Genomic DNA, 20,674 nt, shown 5'->3' with positions numbered 1-20,674 from the left:
CCCGAGCATGCTCGGGAAAACCCGAGCCTCGAGTATACTCGCTCATCACTAGTTGCAAACCCTTCAAGTCACAGGGTTGAACCCAATCACTAATAGCCTGCACCTTCTTGGGATCCATGCGAAACCCCTCATTGGAAACAATCAAACCCAAAAATGAAAAAAACTCCTGTACCAAAAATTAACATTTTTCAAATTTTGCAAAAAGTTGGGTTTTCCCTGAGTCTCTGAAGGACAGTACGCAAATAGTGTAAATGGGTTTCACTGTCAGGGGAGTAAACCAAGATGTTGTTAAGGTAAATAGCCACAAAGCGACCGATCAGATCAGTAAACACAACATTAATAAAATTTTGAAAAATGGCCGTGGCGTTTGTTAGCCCAAAGGGCATAAACAGATTCTCAAAAAGAACTTCTCACGTGAGAAACGCCGTCTTCCACTCATCATCTTCTTGAACCTTTATCCAATTATAGTCTCCCCACAAATCTTACTTAGAAAACCATTTGGCCCCAGACAATTGGTTACACAAGTCAGGAATGAGAGGAAGTGGGTACGTATTTCTCACAGTGATTTCGCTGAGTTCCCGAAAGTCGAGGCAAGGATGCAAACCACCATCTTTTTTCTTTACAAAGAAAAAGCCAGCTGCCACAGGAGAAACAGAAGGGCGGATATGCCCCTTACGAAGACTCTCAGCAATATACTCCTTCATGGCTAGCCGCTCAGGACCAGACAGATTAAACAAACGGGCCTTGGGTAATTTAGCCCCATGAATTAAATTGATGGCACAATCAAAAGATGGATGTGGCGGTAGAACCTCAGCAGGGGTGGACTGGGCCGGGTGGCAAAGATGCAAATGCCCCCCGGGCCGCTCCCCCAGCAGCTGATCAGGGCCGGCCGCCTGGTGGTGGCTGTAGAGCCGCACATCAAATTGTGCGCGGCCGCTGCACTGTGACGCGGCCGCTGCAGTCACAGTCGGCGCACACGTCCACGCCGGGTCCGGGAGCTGTGTGCGTGGCCGTCAGCTTGACAGCTGCACAGCTCCTGCTCCCTCCATGACATCTCTCTATGCTTCCGGGTCAGGTGTCGGGCATGCGCGATGACGTCATCACGCACGCGCCGACATGTCCCGGCCAGGACGAAAGCAGAGAGGCGCTGCAAGGGAGCGAGTGGCGATGTAAGTATAAAAAAAAATATTTTTTTTTTAAATGGTGGGTAACTGCAAATGTAGAAGTGGGGAGGGGTGAAAGGAGGCTGCACATGATGGAATTTGGGGGGTTAAAGGAGGCTGCACATGATGGAATTTTGGGGGTTAAAGGAGGCTGCACATGACGGAATTTGGGGGGGTTAAAGGAGGCTGCACATGATGGAATTTGGGGGGTTAAAGAAGGCTGCACATGATGGAATTTTGGGGGTTAAAGGAGGCTGCACATGACGGAATTTGGGGGGGTTAAAGGAGGCTGCACATGATGGAATTTGGGGGGTTAAAGAAGGCTGCACATGATGGAATTTTGGGGGTTAAAGGAGGCTGCACATGACGGAATTTGGGGGGGTTAAAGGAGGCTGCATATGATGACATTTGGGGGGATAAAGGAGGCTGCACATGATGGAATTTGGGGGGGTTAAAGGAGGCTGCACATGATGGAATTGGGGGTTAAAGGAGGCTGCACATGATGGAATTTGGTGGGTTAAAGGAGGCTGCACATGACGGAATTTTGGAGGGTTAAAGGAGGCTTCACATGATGGAATTTGGGGGGTTAAAAGAGGCTGCACATGATGGAATTTGGGGGGTTAAAGGAGGCTGCACATGATGGAATTTTGGGGGTTAAAGGAGGCTGCACATGACGGAATTTGGGGGGGTTAAAGGAGGCTGCACATGATGGAATTTGGGGGGTTAAAGAAGGCTGCACATGATGGAATTTTGGGGGTTAAAGGAGGCTGCACATGACGGAATTTGGGGGGGTTAAAGGAGGCTGCACATGATGGAATTTGGGGGGTTAAAGAAGGCTGCACATGATGGAATTTGGGGGGTTAAAGGAGGCTGCACATGACGGAATTTGGGGGGGTTAAAGGAGGCTGCATATGATGGAATTTGGGGGGATAAAGGAGGCTGCACATGATGGAATTTGGGGGGGTTAAAGGAGGCTGCACATGATGGAATTGGGGGTTAAAGGAGGCTGCACATGATGGAATTTGGTGGGTTAAAGGAGGCTGCACATGATGGAATTTGGGGGGTTAAAAGAGGCTGCACATGATGGAATTGGGGGGTTAAAGGAGGCTGCACATGATAGAATTTGGGGGGTTAAAGGAGGCTGCACATGACGGAATTTGGGGGGGTTAAAGGAGGCTGCACATGATGGAATTTGGGGGGATAAAGGAGGCTGCACATGATGGAATTTGGGGGGTTAAAGGAGGCTGCACATGATGGAATTTGGGGGTTAAAGGAGGCTGCACATGATGGAATTTGGGGGTTAAAGGAGGCTGCACATGATGGAATTTGGGGGTTAAAGGAGGCTGCACATGATGGAATTTGGGGGTAAAGGAGGCTGCACATGATGGAATTAGGGGGTTAAAGCGGGCTGCACATGATGGAATTTGGGGGTTAAGGAGGACTGCACATGATGAAGGAGGAGTTGGGCTGCACATGATGAAGTGGGGATAAGGGGGACTGCACATGAAGTGGGAGGTAAGGGGGACTGCACATGATGGGGGACTCGTAAGCTTGCAATCTATGAGGTTGCATAATAACCAATTATATATTGATTGTGGGTGGACCTCTGTATTCAGATGTGTAGTGTACAAGAAAGGGAAAAAGTGGGGAATGTGCTCTGAAAGCGGTGCTCTAGATAACTGTGTTATTTTATGCAGAGGCGAGTCCTGGCTGGAAGAAGCGACGGCGGTCTGTGCTGCATGAATGAGAAAAGCAAAGATGAAGGACTTCAGCTAGAGACGTCACTGGTGAGTCAGTGTATTACCTGTGCACTGACACTATACACTGTATACTATATACAGAGCTCCTGTGTATAATGTCACTGGCAGTGGTGATCACTGTATTACCTGTACACTGGCACTTTTTACAGAGCTCCTGTGTATAATGTCAGTGGTGATCCCTGTATTACCTGTACACTGACACTGTATACAGAGCTCCTGTGTATAATGTCACTAGTGATCACTGTATTACCTGTACACTGACAGTAAATACAGAGTTCGTGTAAATAGCACTTAGTATTGTGGGTTTTTTTTAATTAATGATCAGTATTGTAGTATTCAGTCACTATGTGGTGGTAATATGTGGTCTGGTCATGGTGTGGCGGTATTTGTTCATTGTATGTGGTATTATTGGTCATCATGTGGTGGTAATATATGGTCTGGACATGGTACGTTCGTATTTGTTTAGTGATGAGTGAATATACTCGTTACTCAAGATTTCCCGAGCACGCTCGGGTGTCCACCGAGTATTTTTCAGTGCTCGGAGATTTAGTTTTCAGCGCCAGAGCTGAATGATTTACATCTGTTAGCTAGCAAAAGTACATGTGGGGATTCCCTAGCAACCAGGCAACCCCCACATGTACTTATGCTGGCTAACAGATGTTAATCATTCAGCTGCGGCACTGAAAACTAAATCTTCGAGCACTAAAAAATACTCGGAGGACACCCGAGCGTGCTCGGGAAATCTTGAGTAACGAGTATATTCGCTCATCGCTATATTTGTTCCTTGTAAGTGGTATTATTCAGTCACTATGTGGTGGTAATGTGTGGTCTGGTCATGGTGTGACGATATTTGTCCCTTGTACTGTATGTGGTATTTATGGTTGTTTAAAACAAAATGTAAATGTATGTCACTCATTCCCTTAAAAAAAATCCATAAAAATATATATTTTTTTAATAGTTTAGAGTAGAGTAGGGCCCTGCCGAAAGAGTCTACCATGTCATGGTGTCAACTTAAAAATTATTTTCGCCAGAACAAAAGCTGCTGGTTATTAATGTGATCTGGTGTTTGATGGGAACTGTTAATATCTGATCGGTGAGGATGTGGTGGAGAAGTTGAGTTTTTCCAAGAATGAGCAGTGGGACAGTGGAGGTGGAGACTTCAGTGTGCTCACTCAGGTGGCGCGATGACATTATTGCCTCATGCCGCTCTGCGGACCGGAAGAGAAAAATATGGGGGAGAACTGAGGCCATCCTACTATATATATGGGGAGAACTGGGGTCATCATTCTAGATATTTGGGGAGAACTGGGGCCATCATTATACACTATATATGTGGGGCTGTGGGGACCATCATACTATATATGTGGGGCAGTGGGATACCTTCATACTATATATATCATCATACATCATATGGGGCTGTGGGGCCACCATATTCCATATAGGGGGCTATAGGGACATGATACTATATATAGGGAAGCAGGATCATCATACTATCTATAGGAAGCTGTGAGGTACATAACATCGCAATTAGAGAGCTGTAGGGGACCATCATACTATATATAAGGGGTTTTGCTGACATACAATTTGTGGGGTGCTATAGTATATATAGGAAACTTTAAAGCCTCATACTATATATAGGAGGCAGTTATGATAATACATCATATTGTATATGGGGGGCTATGTAGCCATTTTGCTATATATAGGGAGTTTTGGGGTCCTCAATGTATAATAAAGGGGTATTGGGGGCTGTAGGACCATCATTCTGTATATACAGAGCTGTGTGGGTGCTCAGAGGACATTATTTGTTATGAATGGGCACATTATTAGTTTTTGATAGGGGCACTCGGGATCCTTTTTTTGGGGGGACAGTGTTACTTTAAGTGAGCACTCAAGGGTATTTATTGCTGGAAGGAGGCACTTGGGATATTATATCCTTCAAAGGCCCATACATGTCGTTGCACAGTAGGGGCATTACTACTTTCTGTGGGATACTTTAATTTTTTGGGGGTGGGAGTAATCCTACTAATGACACAATTGATTAAATATTGGGGCCAGTGGTCCACACTGCAGGTGCACACAGAGTGGGGAGTTTTTGTAGATTGGGAATAGATGGGGACGGCGCTAGAAATGTGAGAAGTCAAATGTGCCTTTGTTGTAATCTGTGCAGACGAGTCCTGGCTGGAGAAGTTGTCATGTCGGTCTGGGCCAGATAGAAAAGTGAACGATCCGAATCAGAAAGAACGTCATGTGTAAGTTACTATATATAACTGTACTGTAATCAGTTGTTCTGTGGAACTGGTATCTACCAATATACGGTTACTTTTTTTAAAAAATTTAGTAGCAGCTGAATGTGATTCAGTCATAGTAAAGGGTGTATGGTGGTATTATTGGTCTTTGTATAGAATGTAGTTTCATATAGAGGTAATGGTGATATTATAATATTATGTATTCGCTGTGTAGTGGTGACAGTAGTAGGCACTGTGTAGCTGTATTGTTGTGTGTATGTTTGTAAGTAAGCTCCGTTATGGCACCATATCTAAGCAGTAAACTTGGTTCTAGTACTGTATCAATGTAGTAATCTAGATTATGGTACCGTATGTATGCCGTAATCTCGGTTCTGCTCCAGTTTCTATGTAGCAGGCTTGGTTCCATGTAGTAGACTTATTAAACTCGGTTTTGCTCCCTTATTTCTGTAGTAAGCTCGGTTCTGCTCCCATATCTCTGTAGTAAGCTTTGTTCTGCTCCCATATCTCTGTAGTAAGCTCTGTTCTGCTCCCATATCTCTGTAGTAAGCTCTGTTCTGCTCCCATATCTCTGTAGTAAGCTCTGTTTTGCTCCCATATCTCTGCAGTAAGCTCCGTTCTGCTCCCATATCTCTGCAGTAAGCTCCGTTCTGCTCCCATATCTCTGCAGTAAGCTCCGTTCTGCTCCCATATCTCTGTAGTAAGCTCCGTTCTGCTCCCATATCTCTGCAGTAAGCTCGGTTCTGCTCCCATATCTCTGTAGTAAGCTGGGTTCTGCTCCCATATCTCTGCAGTAAGCTCCACTCTGCTCCCATATCTCTGTAGTAAGCTCGGTTCTGCTCCCATATCTCAGTAGTAAGCTCGGTTCTGCTCACATATCTCTGTAGTAAGCTCAGTTCTGCTCCTGTATCTCTGGAGTAAGCTCGGTTCTGCTCCCATATCTCAGTAGTAAGCTCGGTTCTGCTCCCATATCTCTGGAGTAAGCTCGGTTCTGCTCCCATATCTCTGGAGTAAGCTTGGTTCTGCTACCATATCTCCGGAGTAAGCTTGGTTCTGCTACCATATCTATGCAGCAAGCTCCGTTCTGTTCCCATATCTATGAACCAGCCTGTTATCTCTGCTACTTTTAGGGTATGTGCACACGTCCGGATTTCTTGCAGAAATTTCCTGAAGAAAACCGGAAATTTTCTGCAAGAAATCCGCATTTTTTTTTGCGTATTCTGTTTTTTTCGCGTTTTTTTTTAGCATTCTGCAAGTGTAATTAGCTTGCAGAATGCTAAAGTTTTCCAAGCGATCTGTAGCATCGCTTGGAAAACTGACTGACAGGTTGGTCACACTTGTCAAACATACTGTTTGACAAGTGTGACCAACTTTTTACTATAGATGCAGCCTATGCAGCATCAATAGTAAAAGATAGAATGTTTAAAAATAATTTAAAAAATAAAAAAAATGCTTATACTCACCCAGACGATCTCAGCGGCGTCCGTTCCTCTTCCTATAGCTGGTGTGTGCGCGCAGGACCTTCCATGATGTCGCGGTCATGTGAGCGGTCACATGACCGCTCACGACCAATCACAAGACAGTGACGTCATCACAGGTCCTTCACCGCACACCAGCTATGAGAACCGAAGCGGCAGCATGCAGCGGTGAGGCGGGAACACTGCGGGGGACATCGAAGGTGAGTATAGGACTATTTTTTATTTTAATTCTTTTATTTTTGGCCAATTATATGGTGCCCAGTGCGTGGAGGAGAGTCTCCTCTCCTCCACCCTGGGTACCAACCGCACATAATCTGCTTACTTCCCGCATGGTGTGCACAGCCCCGTGCGGGAAGTAAGCAGATCAATGGACTCCTAGGTGTGCGGAACCCCCGCAATTCCGCATTTTTAATGAACATGTTGCTTTTTTTCCGCGATATGACTTTTTTGCGGAAAAAATCGCAACATTTGCACAAAAAATGCGGAATGCACTGTAAATAATATGAGGCATATGTTAGCGTTTTTTTCGCGTTTTTATAGCGAAAAAATGCGAAAAAAACGCTAAAAATCCTGAACGTGTGCACATGGCCTTATGCAGTGGCCAGAGATTATTAGGGAAAAGGAGGGCCACCGCAACTGAAGGGCCACTGCCTTGTGATTGCCCCCCAGGCTGAAAAATGCCAGCCAGCCCCTGAACCTCAGCCAAGCTTTCAGAGAACACATCTTCAAAGTCCTTCAGGTACTCCGGAATACCTTCCAGACCGACAGACAACACAGATACAGACTTCAAGGACTTAGATAAGGACACAGATTTACAACATTGGTTAACACAGTTAGACCCTCTTGAACAATTTCTCCAGTAAGGCTACTTTCACACATCCGTTTTCCGCCATCAGGTGCAATCCGGCAAATTTTTAAAACGAATACGGCGAATGATGCTGCTAGGTCGTTTTTTTTCCCATAGACTTGTATTAGCGCCGGATGGCCTTACGTTTCATCCGTTTTCGCCGGATCCGGCAAAATTGCGCATCCGGCGCCTGGACAAAACGGACAGAGGAACGTTTTTTGTATCCGGCGAAAAACCGGACAGCGCCTGATCCAGTGCCATCCGGCTTTTCCTGTAATGGAAGCCTACCGTCAGTGACTGATCACGGCAACGGATTCCATTTTTTAAACTGCACATGCCCAGAATTTGGATTTTACATTCTGTTTTTTTTTTTTTTTCTTCTCTCTCTCTCTCGCTCTCTCCCAGAAACGTACCTAATCCGATTGGCAAGAACACCTAGTTGGTTCCAGCAGAAAAACTGATCCGTCGCCTCAGTTTTTTCGCTAATTTCGCAGGATCCGGCAATGTGTCCCGCCACCAGATTATGCCTGACGGCGAAAGATGGATGTGTGAAAGTAGCCTTACCCACTTAAAAACAGGGTTATGATGCTGTAACCAAGGCATTCCCAAAACCAACACACTATTTGCACACTGTGATGCCAATTCTGGTGCCCAGAAACAATTTGGGCCAGGCTGGAGGGACCTGTGTTTGATGCAGGGCATCACTATCTGTGTATTTTAAGTCTCAGATCAGTGGCCCAAAGTTATTTAACCCTCTTAAAAACATCAGTTACTTACTCAAATCTGTGAAAATGGGCTGTTTGCCCACTATGATGCCAGTTCTGATGCCCAAAACCCATTTGGGCCAGGCTGAAGAGACCTGGTTTTGATGTGGGACTCCCTATTCTATATGTATACACTGTCGTATCAGTGGCCCAAAGGCATTTACCCCTTAAAAACACCAGTTACTTATTCAAATATGTGAAAATGGGCTGTTTGCCCACTTTGATGCCAATTCTGGTGCCCAGAACCCATTGGGGCCAAGCTGCAGGGATGTGGGTTTGATGCAGGGCATCACTATCTGTGTATTTTAAGTGTCAGATCAGTGGCCCAAAGTAATTTAACCCCTTAAAAACATCAGTTACTTATTCAAATCTGTGAAAATGAACTCTTTGCCCATTTTGCTGACAGTTTTGATGCCCAAAACCCATTTGGGCCAGGCTGAAGAGAACTGGTTTTGATGTGGGGCTCCCTGTTCTATATGTATGCACTGTGGTATCAGTGGCCCAAAGGCATTTAACCCCTTAAAAACATCAGTTACTTATTAAAATATGTGAAAAATGACTGTTTGCCCACTTTGATGCCAATTCTGGTGCCCAGAACCCATTTGGGCCAGGCTGCAGGGACCTGGGTTTGATGCAGGGCATCACTATCTGTGTATTTTAAGTGTCAGATCAGTTGCCCAAAGTCATTTAACCCCTTAAAAACACCAGTTACTTATTCAAATGGCCAAAATTGACTGCCCACGTTGATGCCAGTTCTGATGCCCAAAACCCATTTGGGCCAGGCTGGATATAACTGGTTTTGATGTGGGGCGCCCTGTTCTATAGGATTGCAGTGTGAGATCAGAGGCTCAAAGTCATTTAACCCTTTTTGCAACGCTCTTTGGTGCCCATTTTTGTGCCAGTTTTAGTGTTTTTGTAGCTGTTTTTAAGTGTATTCACATCAGGGCACCTCACTGCATTGTGTTTTATTATTGTGATGCCTATTTTTTGTTGTTAAACCTATTAAAAGCAGAAAATAAAAAATTGCTGAATAAGAAACTGACAAATAAGAAACCAACTTCAGCTCCGAATAAAAAACTGAAGTAATAAGAAACCAACTTCAGCCTCGTCTTGCAAGGTAGAAGGCGCAGATTCAGGAGCATGCGCATTTCTGCCTCTCAAAGCGCGCATTCAGGATCGCGGATCCCTATTCTGCCAGTAGTAAGTTGTTGCCTTTATTCCCAGCAGATCCGTATTCTGCCTGTACTGGACTATTGCCTTTATCCCCAGCGGATCCGTATTCTGCCTGTAGTAAGCTGTTGCCTTTATTCCCAGCGGATCCATATTCTTTCTTTTTGTCACTTATTGTGCCCCTTACAGCTCTATTTAGCCATATTGGTTTACTTCTATTTCTAGTATGTTTATTTCCATACGGTATATACTGTGCACAGGTCCTATCCAGGATGCCAATAAACGTCTCCCAATTTCTTTGTGTATTTTTATGTCTCAGGATATCGTCACAGTTAATTGCACCAAGATCATCTCTCATCCGTTGGAAATGTGCCCTCCTGAAGTTTAGTGTCCTTGTAACCCCTCTACTACACATCTTATTGAAGGATACATGAAAACTTATTATTTTGTGATCACTATTCCCCAAGTGACCCCCAACCCTTATATTTGATATGCGGTCTGGCCTGTTGGTTAATATTAGGTCTAGCAGTGCCCCCCTCCTTGTTGGATCCTGAACCAGTTGTGAAAGGTAATTGTGTCTCATAGTTGTCAAAAACCGATTACCTTTACTGGAACTGCAGGTTTCTGTTCCCCAATCTATTTCAGGGTAGTTGAAGTCCCCCATAATAATGACTTCTCCTTTAGTCGCAGCTTCATCTATTTGCTTTACGAGGATATTCTCCATTGCTTCCATTATTTTTAGAGACTTATAACAAACCCCTATCAGTAATTTATTATTTCCCCCCCTTCCCCTTATCTCCACCCACAGGGACTCCACATTTTCATTAGATTCACCTATATTATCACGCAGTATGGGTTTTAAGGATGATTTTACATATAGACACATCCTACCCCCTCGCTTATCCGTTCGGTCATTTCTGAACAGACTATAGCCCTGCAAGTTAACAGCCCAGTCATGGCTCTTATCCAGCTGTGTCTCAGATATCCCCACCATGTCATAATTATGCTCCAACAACATTAATTCTAACTCGTCCATTTTGTTGGCGAGGCTTCTGGCATTAGTATACATGCATTCTATGTGTGTATAAAATGAATACCCTCCCCCCAATCCCTAGTTTAAACACTCCTCCAACCTTCTAGCCATTTTCTCCCCCAGTACAGATGCACCTTCACCATTGAGGTGCAGCCCATCCCTAGCGTAGAACCTGTAGCCAACTGACGCACGTTTCGCCCCTAGCTTCTTCCGGGGGCAGAAGCTACGGGCGAAACGCACGTCGGGGTGCAAGGGAACCTTCGGATCACCCAGCTATCCTAATCACCCAGCAGTTTCCTTAACATTCTCAGTGTTCAGGTAATATGTCTTTTTACAAACCGGGCATGACACACTTATTTGCAAGTTATTGGGGACTTCTAAAGATGATATATTGATATAAGGGATTTATTTTTTGGTACCACATAATAATGAGGATTTTTGCATGATAAATCTCCTAACAGAGATTATCATAACAAATGGATTGTTTATGTACCCCACTCATATTTTTCAAGACTGTTTTGTGCCTGACCTAGGGCTATTGGGTAGGTTTATAATTGGATTGTTTGGTTGTTTTCTGTATGGATTCCCTTCAGGGTATTTTTGGTAATTTTGTTCTATGTCCATTTTAATTGCAACAATACATTTTCAATTTAAGTAATTATTGGGGTTCTCTCTTTGTAGCGATTTGCTTAATTGCATTTCAGTTTTTGGTGTTATGCCTGTAGTAAGTTGTTGCCTTTATTCCCAGCGGATCCCAGTGTATCCGTTTTCTGCATGTAGTAAGCTGTTGCCTTTCTTCCCAGCGGATGCCTATTTTTCCTGTAGTAAGCTGTTAAATTTATTCACAGTGTATCCATATTCTGCTTGTAGTAAGCTGTTGCCTTTACGCCCAGTGGATCCTTATTCTACCTGTAGTAAGCTGTTGCCTTTATTCCCAGTGGATGCGTATTCTGCCTGTAGTAAGCCATTGCCTTTATTCCCATCGGATCCCAGTGGATACGTATTCGGCCTGTAGTAAGCTGTTGTGTTATGACCCCAATGGCAGAGGGTCTCAGAAGTACATACCAAGTCTGCAAACACAAAAAACCAGCTCATAGGGCAGTGGTAACTGGGCTGATCGTATATCTAATCCTAGCACCACAAATAGCAGCAGCCGGGGAACGTGCCTACGTTGGTTCTAGACGTCTCGCGCCAGCCGGAGAACTAACTAACCCTAGAAGGGAAAAGATAGACCTTTCTTGCCTCCAGAGAAAAGACCCCAAAAGTTGGATACAAGCCCCCAACAAATAATAACGGTGAGGTAAGAAGAAAAGACAAACGTAAGAATGAACTAGATATTTAGCAAAGAGAGGCCCACTGACTAATAGCAGAATATAGTAAGATGACTTATACGGTCAGCAAAAACCCTATCAAAATTTCCACGCTGGATATTCAAGAACCCCCGAACCGTCTAACGGCCCGGGGGGAGAATACCAGCCCCCTAGAGCTAAATCAGGAATCACATTTAGTACAAGCTGGACAAAAAATAAGAGCAATGTAAATAACCAAAAAACAAGGAAGCAGGACTTAGCTTAATTTTGCAAGAGCCAGGACCAGCAGACAGGAGCAAACAGAAAGGAACTGATTAAAACGATGCCAGGCACCAGACTGAGAATTCAGGAAGTTTATATAGCAACACCCCTGGACTAACGACCCAGGTGGGTGCCAAACTAGGGAAAGACAATCCCAGAGTCATATCACTAGTGACCACAAGAGGGAGCCAAAAAAGTCTAATTCACAACAGTACCCCCCCTTTAAGGAGGGGTCACCGAACCCTCACCAAGACCACCAGGGCGATCAGGATGAGCAGCGTGAAAGGCACGAACTAAATCGGCCGCATGCACATCAGAGGCAACCACCCAGGAATTATCCTCCTGACCATAGCCCTTCCACTTGACCAGATACTGAAGCCTCCGCCTGGAGAGACGAGAATCCAAGATCTTCTCCACCACGTACTCCAACTCGCCCTCAACCAACACCGGAGCAGGAGGCTCAACAGAAGGAACCACAGGTACAACGTACTGCCGCAACAAAGACCTATGGAACATGTTGTGAATGGCAAACGACACAGGAAGATCCAAGCGAAAGGACACAGGATTAAGGATTTCCAATATCTTGTAAGGACCGATGAAGCGAGGCTTAAATTTAGGAGAGGAGACCTTCATAGGAACAAATCGAGAAGACAGCCATACCAAATCCCCAACACAAAGTTGGGGACCCACACCGCGGCGGCGGTTGGCAAAACGCTGAGCCTTCTCCTGTGACAACTTTAAGTTGTCCACCACATGATTCCAAATCTGCTGCAACCTATCCACCACAGAATCTACCCCAGGACAGTCAGAAGGCTCCACATGTCCCGAGGAAAAACGAGGATGGAAACCAGAGTTGCAGAAAAATGGCGAAACCAAAGTAGCGGAACTAGCCCGGTTATTAAGGGCAAACTCAGCCAACGGCAAGAAGGTCACCCAATCATCCTGATCTGCAGAAACAAAACACCTCAAATAAGCCTCCAGAGTCTGATTAGTTCGCTCCGTTTGTCCATTAGTCTGAGGATGAAAGGCAGACGAAAACGACAAATCAATGCCCATCTTAGCACAAAAGGATCGCCAGAACCTGGAAACAAACTGGGATCCTCTGTCAGACACGATATTCTCAGGAATGCCGTGTAAACGAACCACATTCTGAAAGAACAAAGGAACCAGATCGGAAGAGGAAGGCAGCTTAGGCAAAGATACCAAATGGACCATCTTGGAAAAGCGATCACATACCACCCAGATGACAGACATGCCCCGAGACACCGGAAGATCTGAAATGAAATCCATGGAAATGTGTGTCCAAGGCCTCTTCGGGACAGGCAAGGGCAAGAGCATCCCGCTGGCACGAGAACAGCAAGGCTTAGCCCGAGCACAAGTCCCACAGGACTGCACAAATGACCGCACATCCCGTGACAAGGAAGGCCACCAAAAGGACCTAGCCACCAAATCTCTGGTGCCAAAAATTCCCGGATGCCCTGCCAACACCGAGGAATGAACCTCGGAAATGACTCTGCTGGTCCACTTATCAGGAACAAACAGTCTGTCAGGTGGACAAGAGTCAGGTCTACCAGCCTGAAATCTCTGCAACACACGTCGCAAATCCGGAGAAATGGCTGACAAGATTAATCCCTCTTTAAGAATACCAACAGGTTCTGCGACTCCAGGAGAGTCAGGCACAAAGCTCCTTGAAAGAGCATCAGCCTTCACATTCTTTGAACCTGGTAAATACGAGACCACAAAGTCAAAACGGGAGAAAAACAATGACCAACGGGCCTGTCTAGGATTCAGGCGTTTAGCAGACTCGAGATACATCAGATTTTTGTGATCAGTCAAGACCACCACACGATGCTTAGCACCCTCGAGCCAATGACGCCACTCCTCAAATGCCCACTTCATGGCCAACAACTCCCGATTGCCAACATCATAATTCCGCTTAGCGGGCGAAAACTTCCTAGAGAAAAAAGCACATGGTCTCATTACAGAGCAACCAGGGCCTCTCTGCGACAAAACGGCCCCTGCCCCAATCTCAGAAGCATCCACTTCAACCTGAAAGGGAAGTGAGACATCAGGCTGGCACAAAACAGGTGCCGAAGTAAACCGGCGCTTCAACTCTTGGAAAGCTTCCACGGCTGCAGGAGCCCATTTAGCAACATCAGAACCTTTCTTGGTCATATCCGTCAAAGGTTTAACAACGCTAGAAAAAATAGCGATAAAACGACGGTAGAAGTTAGCAAAACCCAAGAACTTCTGAAGACTCTTAACTGACGTGGGTTGAGTCCAATCATGAATAGCTCGGACCTTGACCGGGTCCATCTCCACCGCAGAAGGGGAAAAAATAAAACCCAAAAAGGGAACCTTCTGTACTCCAAAGAGACACTTTGAGCCCTTAACAAACAAAGCATTCTCACGCAAAACCTGAAACACCATCCTGACCTGCTCTACATGCGAGTCCCAATCATCAGAGAAAACCAGAATATCATCCAGATAAACAATCATAAATTTATCAAGATACTTCCGGAAAATATCATGCATAAAGGACTGAAACACTGAAGGAGCATTAGAGAGCCCAAAAGGCATCACCAAGTACTCAAAATGACCTTCGGGCGTATTAAATGCAGTTTTCCATTCATCTCCTTGCTTAATGCGCACAAGGTTGTACGCACAACGAAGATCTATCTTGGTGAACCACTTGGCACCTTTAATCTGGGCAAACAAGTCCGACAACAGAGGCAAAGGATACTGAAATTTAACAGTGATTTTATTCAGAAGCCAATAGTCAATACAAGGTCTCAAAGATCCGTCCTTCTTAGCCACAAAAAAGAATCCCGCACCAAGAGGGGAAGAGGATGGACGGATATGCCCCTTCTCCAGAGATTCCTTGATATACGAACGCATTGCGGTATGCTCAGGTACAGACAGATTAAATAATCTTCCCTTAGGAAATTTACTACCTGGAATCAAATCTATAGCGCAGTCACAGTCCCTATGAGGGAGAAGAGCACTGGACCTGGACTCGCTGAATACATCCTGATAATCAGACAAATACTCAGGAACTTCCGAAGGAGTAGAGGAAGCAATAGACACCGGCGGGGAATCACCATGAATTCCCCGACAGCCCCAACTTGACACAGACATTGCCTTCCAATCCAAGACTGGATTATGGGTCTGTAACCATGGCAGACCCAAAACGACCAAATCATGCATTTTATGCAGAACAAGAAAACGAATCACCTCCCGATGTTCAGGAGTCATGCACATGGTTACCTGTGTCCAAAACTGCAGTTTATTTTCCGCCAATGGCGTAGCATCAATACCTCTAAGAGGGATAGGATTTACCAACGGCTCAAGAACAAAACCACAGCGCTTGGCAAATGACAGATCCATAAGACTCAGGGCAGCACCTGAATCCACAAACGCCATAACAGGGTAGGAGGACAATGAGCAAATTAAAGTCACAGACAAAATAAATTTAGGTTGCAAATTACCAATGGCGACAGGACTAACAACCCTTGTTAGGCGTTTAGAGCATGCTGATATAACAATTTTAACTTGCTGAGCTGAGTCTCCAGATGAACGGGGTCTCAGAGATAGAAACAATTTACAATTATTCCTGAAATTCCTAAACTTAAATCGGTCACCAGAGAACAGTTCAGGAATAGGTATTTTAGGTTCAGACATTGGACTACTGGTAACAAAATCTTGTATGCCCTGCACACGAGCAGCAAGCCGATCTACACTTGTAATCAAGGTCTGGACATTCATGTCTGCAGCAAGCACAAGCCACTCAGAGTTAAAGGGGAGGAAGAAAGAGAAAAAAAAAAAAAAACTCAGAATTTCCTTTCTTATTATCCCACTTCTGCAATGCATTAAACATTCAACTTAGGCCTGGCATACTGTTATGACCGCAATGGCAGAGGGTCTCAGAAGTAATTACCAAGTCTGCAAACACAAAAAACCAGCTCATAGGGCAGTGGTAACTGGGCTGATCGTATATCTAATCCTAGCACCACAAATAGCAGCAGCCGGGGAACGTGCCTACGTTGGTTCTAGACGTCTCGCGCCAGCCGGAGAACTAACTAACCCTAGAAGGGAAAAGATAGACCTTTCTTGCCTCCAGAGAAAAGACCCCAAAAGTTGGATACAAGCCCCCAACAAATAATAACGGTGAGGTAAGAAGAAAAGACAAACGTAAGAATGAACTAGATATTTAGCAAAGAGAGGCCCACTGACTAATAGCAGAATATAGTAAGATGACTTATACGGTCAGCAAAAACCCTATCAAAATTTCCACGCTGGATATTCAAGAACCCCCGAACCGTCTAACGGCCCGGGGGGAGAATACCAGCCCCCTAGAGCTAAATCAGGAATCACATTTAGTACAAGCTGGACAAAAAATAAGAGCAATGTAAATAACCAAAAAACAAGGAAGCAGGACTTAGCTTAATTTTGCAAGAGCCAGGACCAGCAGACAGGAGCAAACAGAAAGGAACTGATTAAAACGATGCCAGGCACCAGACTGAGAATTCAGGAAGTTTATATAGCAACACCCCTGGACTAACGACCCAGGTGGGTGCCAAACTAGGGAAAGACAATCCCAGAGTCATATCACTAGTGACCACAGGAGGGAGCCAAAAAAGTCTAATTCACAACACTGTTGCCTTTATTCCGAGCGGATCTGTATTCTGCCTGTAGTAAGCTGTTGCCTTTATGCCAAGCGGATCAGTGTTCTGCCTGTAGTAAGCTGTTGCCTTTATTCCCAGTGGATGTCTATTCTACCTGTAGTAAGCTGTTAAATTTATTCACAGTGGATCCGTATTTTGCCTGTAGTAAGCTGTTTGCTTTACGCCCAGTGGATCCTTATTCTGCCTGTAGTAAGCTGTTGCCTTTATTCCCTGCGGATCCCAGTGGATACGCATTCTGCCTTTAGTAAGCTGTTGCCTTTATTCCGAGCGGATACCAGCGGATCCGTATTCTGCCTGTAGTAAGCTGTTTCCTTTATTCCGAGCGGATACTAGCGGATCCTTATTCTGCCTGTAGTAAGCTGTTGCCTTTATTCCCAGCAGATCCATATTGTGTCTGTAGTAAGTTGTTAACTTTATTCCCAGTGGATCCGTATTCTGCCTGTAGTAAGCTGTTGCCTTTATTCCCAGCAAATGCGTATTCTGCCTGTAGTAAGTTGTTGCCTTTATTCCCAGCGAATCCCAGTGGATCCGTATTCTGCCTGTAGTAAGCTGTTGCCTTTATTCCCAGCAGCTCTGTTTTCTGCCTGTAGGAAGCTATTGCCTTTCTTCCCAGCGGATGCCTATTCAGCCTGTAGTAAGCTGTTAAATTTATTCACAGTGGATCCGTATTCTGCCTGTAGTACACTGCTGCCATTATTCTCAGCAGATCCCAGCGGATCCGTATTCTGCCTGTAGTAAGCTGTTGCCTTTCTTCCCAGCAGATGCCTATTCTTACTGTAGTAAGCTGTTAAATTTATTCAGTGTATCCGTATTCTGCCTGTAGTAAGCTGTTGCTTTTATTCCTAGCGGATCCGTGTTCTGCCTGTAGTAAGCTGTTGCCTTTCTTCCCATCGGATGCCTATTCTGCCTGTAGTAAGCTGCTAAATTTATTCACTGTGTATCTTAATTCTGACTGTAGTAAGCTTTTGCCTTTATTCTCAGCTGATCCGTATTCTGAATGTAGCAAGCGGTTGCCTTTCTTCCCAGCGTATAACTATTCTGCCTGTAGTAAGCTGTCAACTTTATTCACAGTGGATCTGTATTCTTCCTGTAGTAAGCTGTTGCCTTTATTCCCAGCGGATCCCAGCTGTTCCGTATTCTGCCTGTAGTAAGCTTTTGCCTTTATTCCCAGTGGATCCGTATTCTGCCTGTACTAAGCTGCTGCCTTTATTCCCAGCGGATCCGTATTCAGCCTGTAGTAAGCAGTTGCCTTTATTCCCAGCGGATCCCAGTGGATCCATATTCTGCCTGTAGTAAGCTGTTGCCTTTATTCCCAGCGGATCCGTATTCTGCCTTTAGTAATCTGTTGCCTTCATTCCCAGTGGATCCATATTCTGCCTGTAGTAAGCAGTTGCCTTTATTGCCAGCGGATCCCAGTGGATCTGTATTCTGCCTGTTGCCTTTATTCCCAGTGGATCCGTATTTTGCCTGTAGTAAGCTGTTGCCATCTGTAAGAGTTAAAAAAAAAATCCTCACCCTTCCACAGAGATGCTATTTGTCCCGTATTGGGTCCTTCTCTGCTACATCTAGATCACAGGCTGCATGGTTGCATGATACGTCCATACAAGCCTGTCATCCAGCAGACACTGAGCACCGTGTGCTCAATGTCTATCTGTGAACTGCTATTCCCTGTCTGATGGCACCGTGAGTGTGAGAAAGTTCTCCAGCTCGCGGTGCTGTGTGAAAGGTCCTGCAAGTTCACGGCCAATGAACTCACTTCACCCCTGTGACGTCATAGTGAGCGCAGTGTGAAATTCACATGGCAGTCGCGCTGACGTCCATATGTGAAGTGAGTTCATTGGCTGTGAACTCTCAGATATGTCTGATGTCACCGCAAGCAGGTCCTGCGAGTTCACAGGCTCCAACTGACTACACGACTCAGACTCCGAAATTTCCATGACACCGACTACACAGCCCTGGAAGGAATGTTGACTACTTTGTCAACACTGTGCAATTGACAAAGCCATGTTGCTTAATTGCTGGCATGATCATGTGTGACCTGAAGAACATTGCCTGGCATAAAAGTTCCCAATAGCAGAGCATCTCACAGAAAGTGTATTTCTTAATAAATATATATTTTTTTGTATTGTAGAACATGATGTCCGTAAACGATGGAGATCTATCAGAGACAGATTTATCAGATTCACAAATACTGAAAGCAAAAGCGGATCGTCACCAAGCAAAAAAAAAACGCCCATACTATAATGGCTTACAATTTCTGCTGACAAGCAGAGAGCTGCGTGCGTAAGTATTCTCTCCAATCTTGTCCCCTATGCATTGATGGTTATTTAAGTAGAGGTGTAAAAAATCCTGATTCCATGATGATCGACAGTCTGATAAAAGTAGTTGCCCAGCCACCAGTAATTCTCAAATCAGCTTGTCATTTGCAGTCATGCTACATGTAAACAGCACAGTGCGACATAAGGTGCTGCTAGATGTGACGAGAGTTTAAGCAGCAAGATCTTGTTCCGGAGCGATGTGTGATGGCAGACATTTATCCATATTACAATAAACTGAAATATTTTACCGTTTTGTACTAATGTATATTTATTTACTTTATTTCAGAAGTCAAGGAAACATCATAGAATCAGAGAACAATGAAACCGCAGCATTGCCTGAAATAGAAAACACTGTTCTCCCTACCAATGTAAGCGATGTGGAGCCAGAGGAGGCAGTTCATACACCGCTGTCCATGAGAGAGCCTACTGTCATGTTGAGTTCATCACGTCCCAATATTAGAGCCGCTCACCGTGGCAAGAAAACAAAAAGTAATTCTCAAAATCAGGAATTCGCAAGTGAGGCTCTTGATATGCTCAGACTTTCAGGGTCTGAAGATGATTTAGACCTTATTGGCTGCAGTATGGCAAATCGCCTACGTAAGATCCATCATGACAGACATGTAAGATGCCTATCTGCAGTCTTTGCACTACTTGACTTTTACGAGTTCCCAATCCCAAATGTAGCACAAATAATAGCTGGGATACATAATGTATTCCAGCCCAATTCTGTAACACTTGGGCAGCAAGGCCAACAGCCTCAATTGTCCAACGCAGGCACACAACATTTTTATCAGCTATCCCCTTTCACTTTGCCATCACATCAATCTTTTATATCGCAAATTAATGGTGTACCTTTTGGTTCCAACCAGACATATAATCAGCAACCCTTGAACCCCAACACACCAAGCATATCCAGTTCTGATGTAGGATCAGATGTACTTTCCACCCCTCCACCACAATATCATATTTTTAATTAAATGTTTTTTAAAAATTGTTCGAATTCTTAATTTTTGGTATTTTATTACTAAAAAAAAGTTATACATTAAGAAAAAAGGGGTTCTGTTTTTGTGTTGTGCCTTCTGGTTCAAACACATCACACATTCATCGACTCTTGAACCACACACAGGCATACTGCAATCACATCAACTTTTGCTGTTGAATATGATGTACTCCACAATATCATACTTATGACGTTTCTGAAATATATGTTTATACAGCAAAGTTTTATTAAGTTAAATAATAAATATATTTTGTTAAGTTATGTTTAAGACTTGGGTTGTGATTATTAACCCCTTTCTGACATCGGATGTACTATTCCATCCATGTGTCCTGGGCTTTAATTCACATGGAGGGAATAGTACGTCATCGCGATTGGCAGCGCACACAGGGGGGTGCGCGGGTGATCTCAGCCGGGTGTCAGCTGATTCTCACAGCTGACACCTGGCACTAGTTGCCAGGAGCGGTCACAGACCGCTACTGGGACTTTAACCCCTTCATGACCCAGCCTATTTTGGCCTTAATGACCTTGCCGTTTTTTGCAATTCTGACCAGTGTCCCTTTATGAGGTAATAACTCAGGAACGCTTCAACGGATCCTAGCGATTCTGAGATTGTTTTTTTGTGACATATTGGGCTTCATGTTA

At 44.7% G+C, this 20,674-nt stretch overlaps 1 long non-coding RNA gene across 1 annotated transcript in view; it reads left to right on the top strand.

Moving 5' to 3' along the window:
- The window catches only part of LOC143816352 (uncharacterized), a 42,728-nt gene extending 22,603 nt beyond the window's left edge, over positions 1–20,125 (top strand). The window contains exons 2-3 of the long non-coding RNA XR_013223924.1: positions 18,846–18,997; positions 19,319–20,125. This is a non-coding gene — a long non-coding RNA (uncharacterized LOC143816352). The remainder of the gene's footprint in view (positions 1–18,845; positions 18,998–19,318) is intronic.
- Positions 20,126–20,674: the final 549 nt, after the last annotated feature.

The sequence above is a fragment of the Ranitomeya variabilis genome, chromosome 3 (assembly GCF_051348905.1).
Source record: "Ranitomeya variabilis isolate aRanVar5 chromosome 3, aRanVar5.hap1, whole genome shotgun sequence".
NCBI lineage: Eukaryota > Metazoa > Chordata > Amphibia > Anura > Dendrobatidae > Ranitomeya > Ranitomeya variabilis.
Note: the sequence above shows the minus strand (reverse complement) of the source record. Positions and strands in the feature narration are given on the sequence as shown.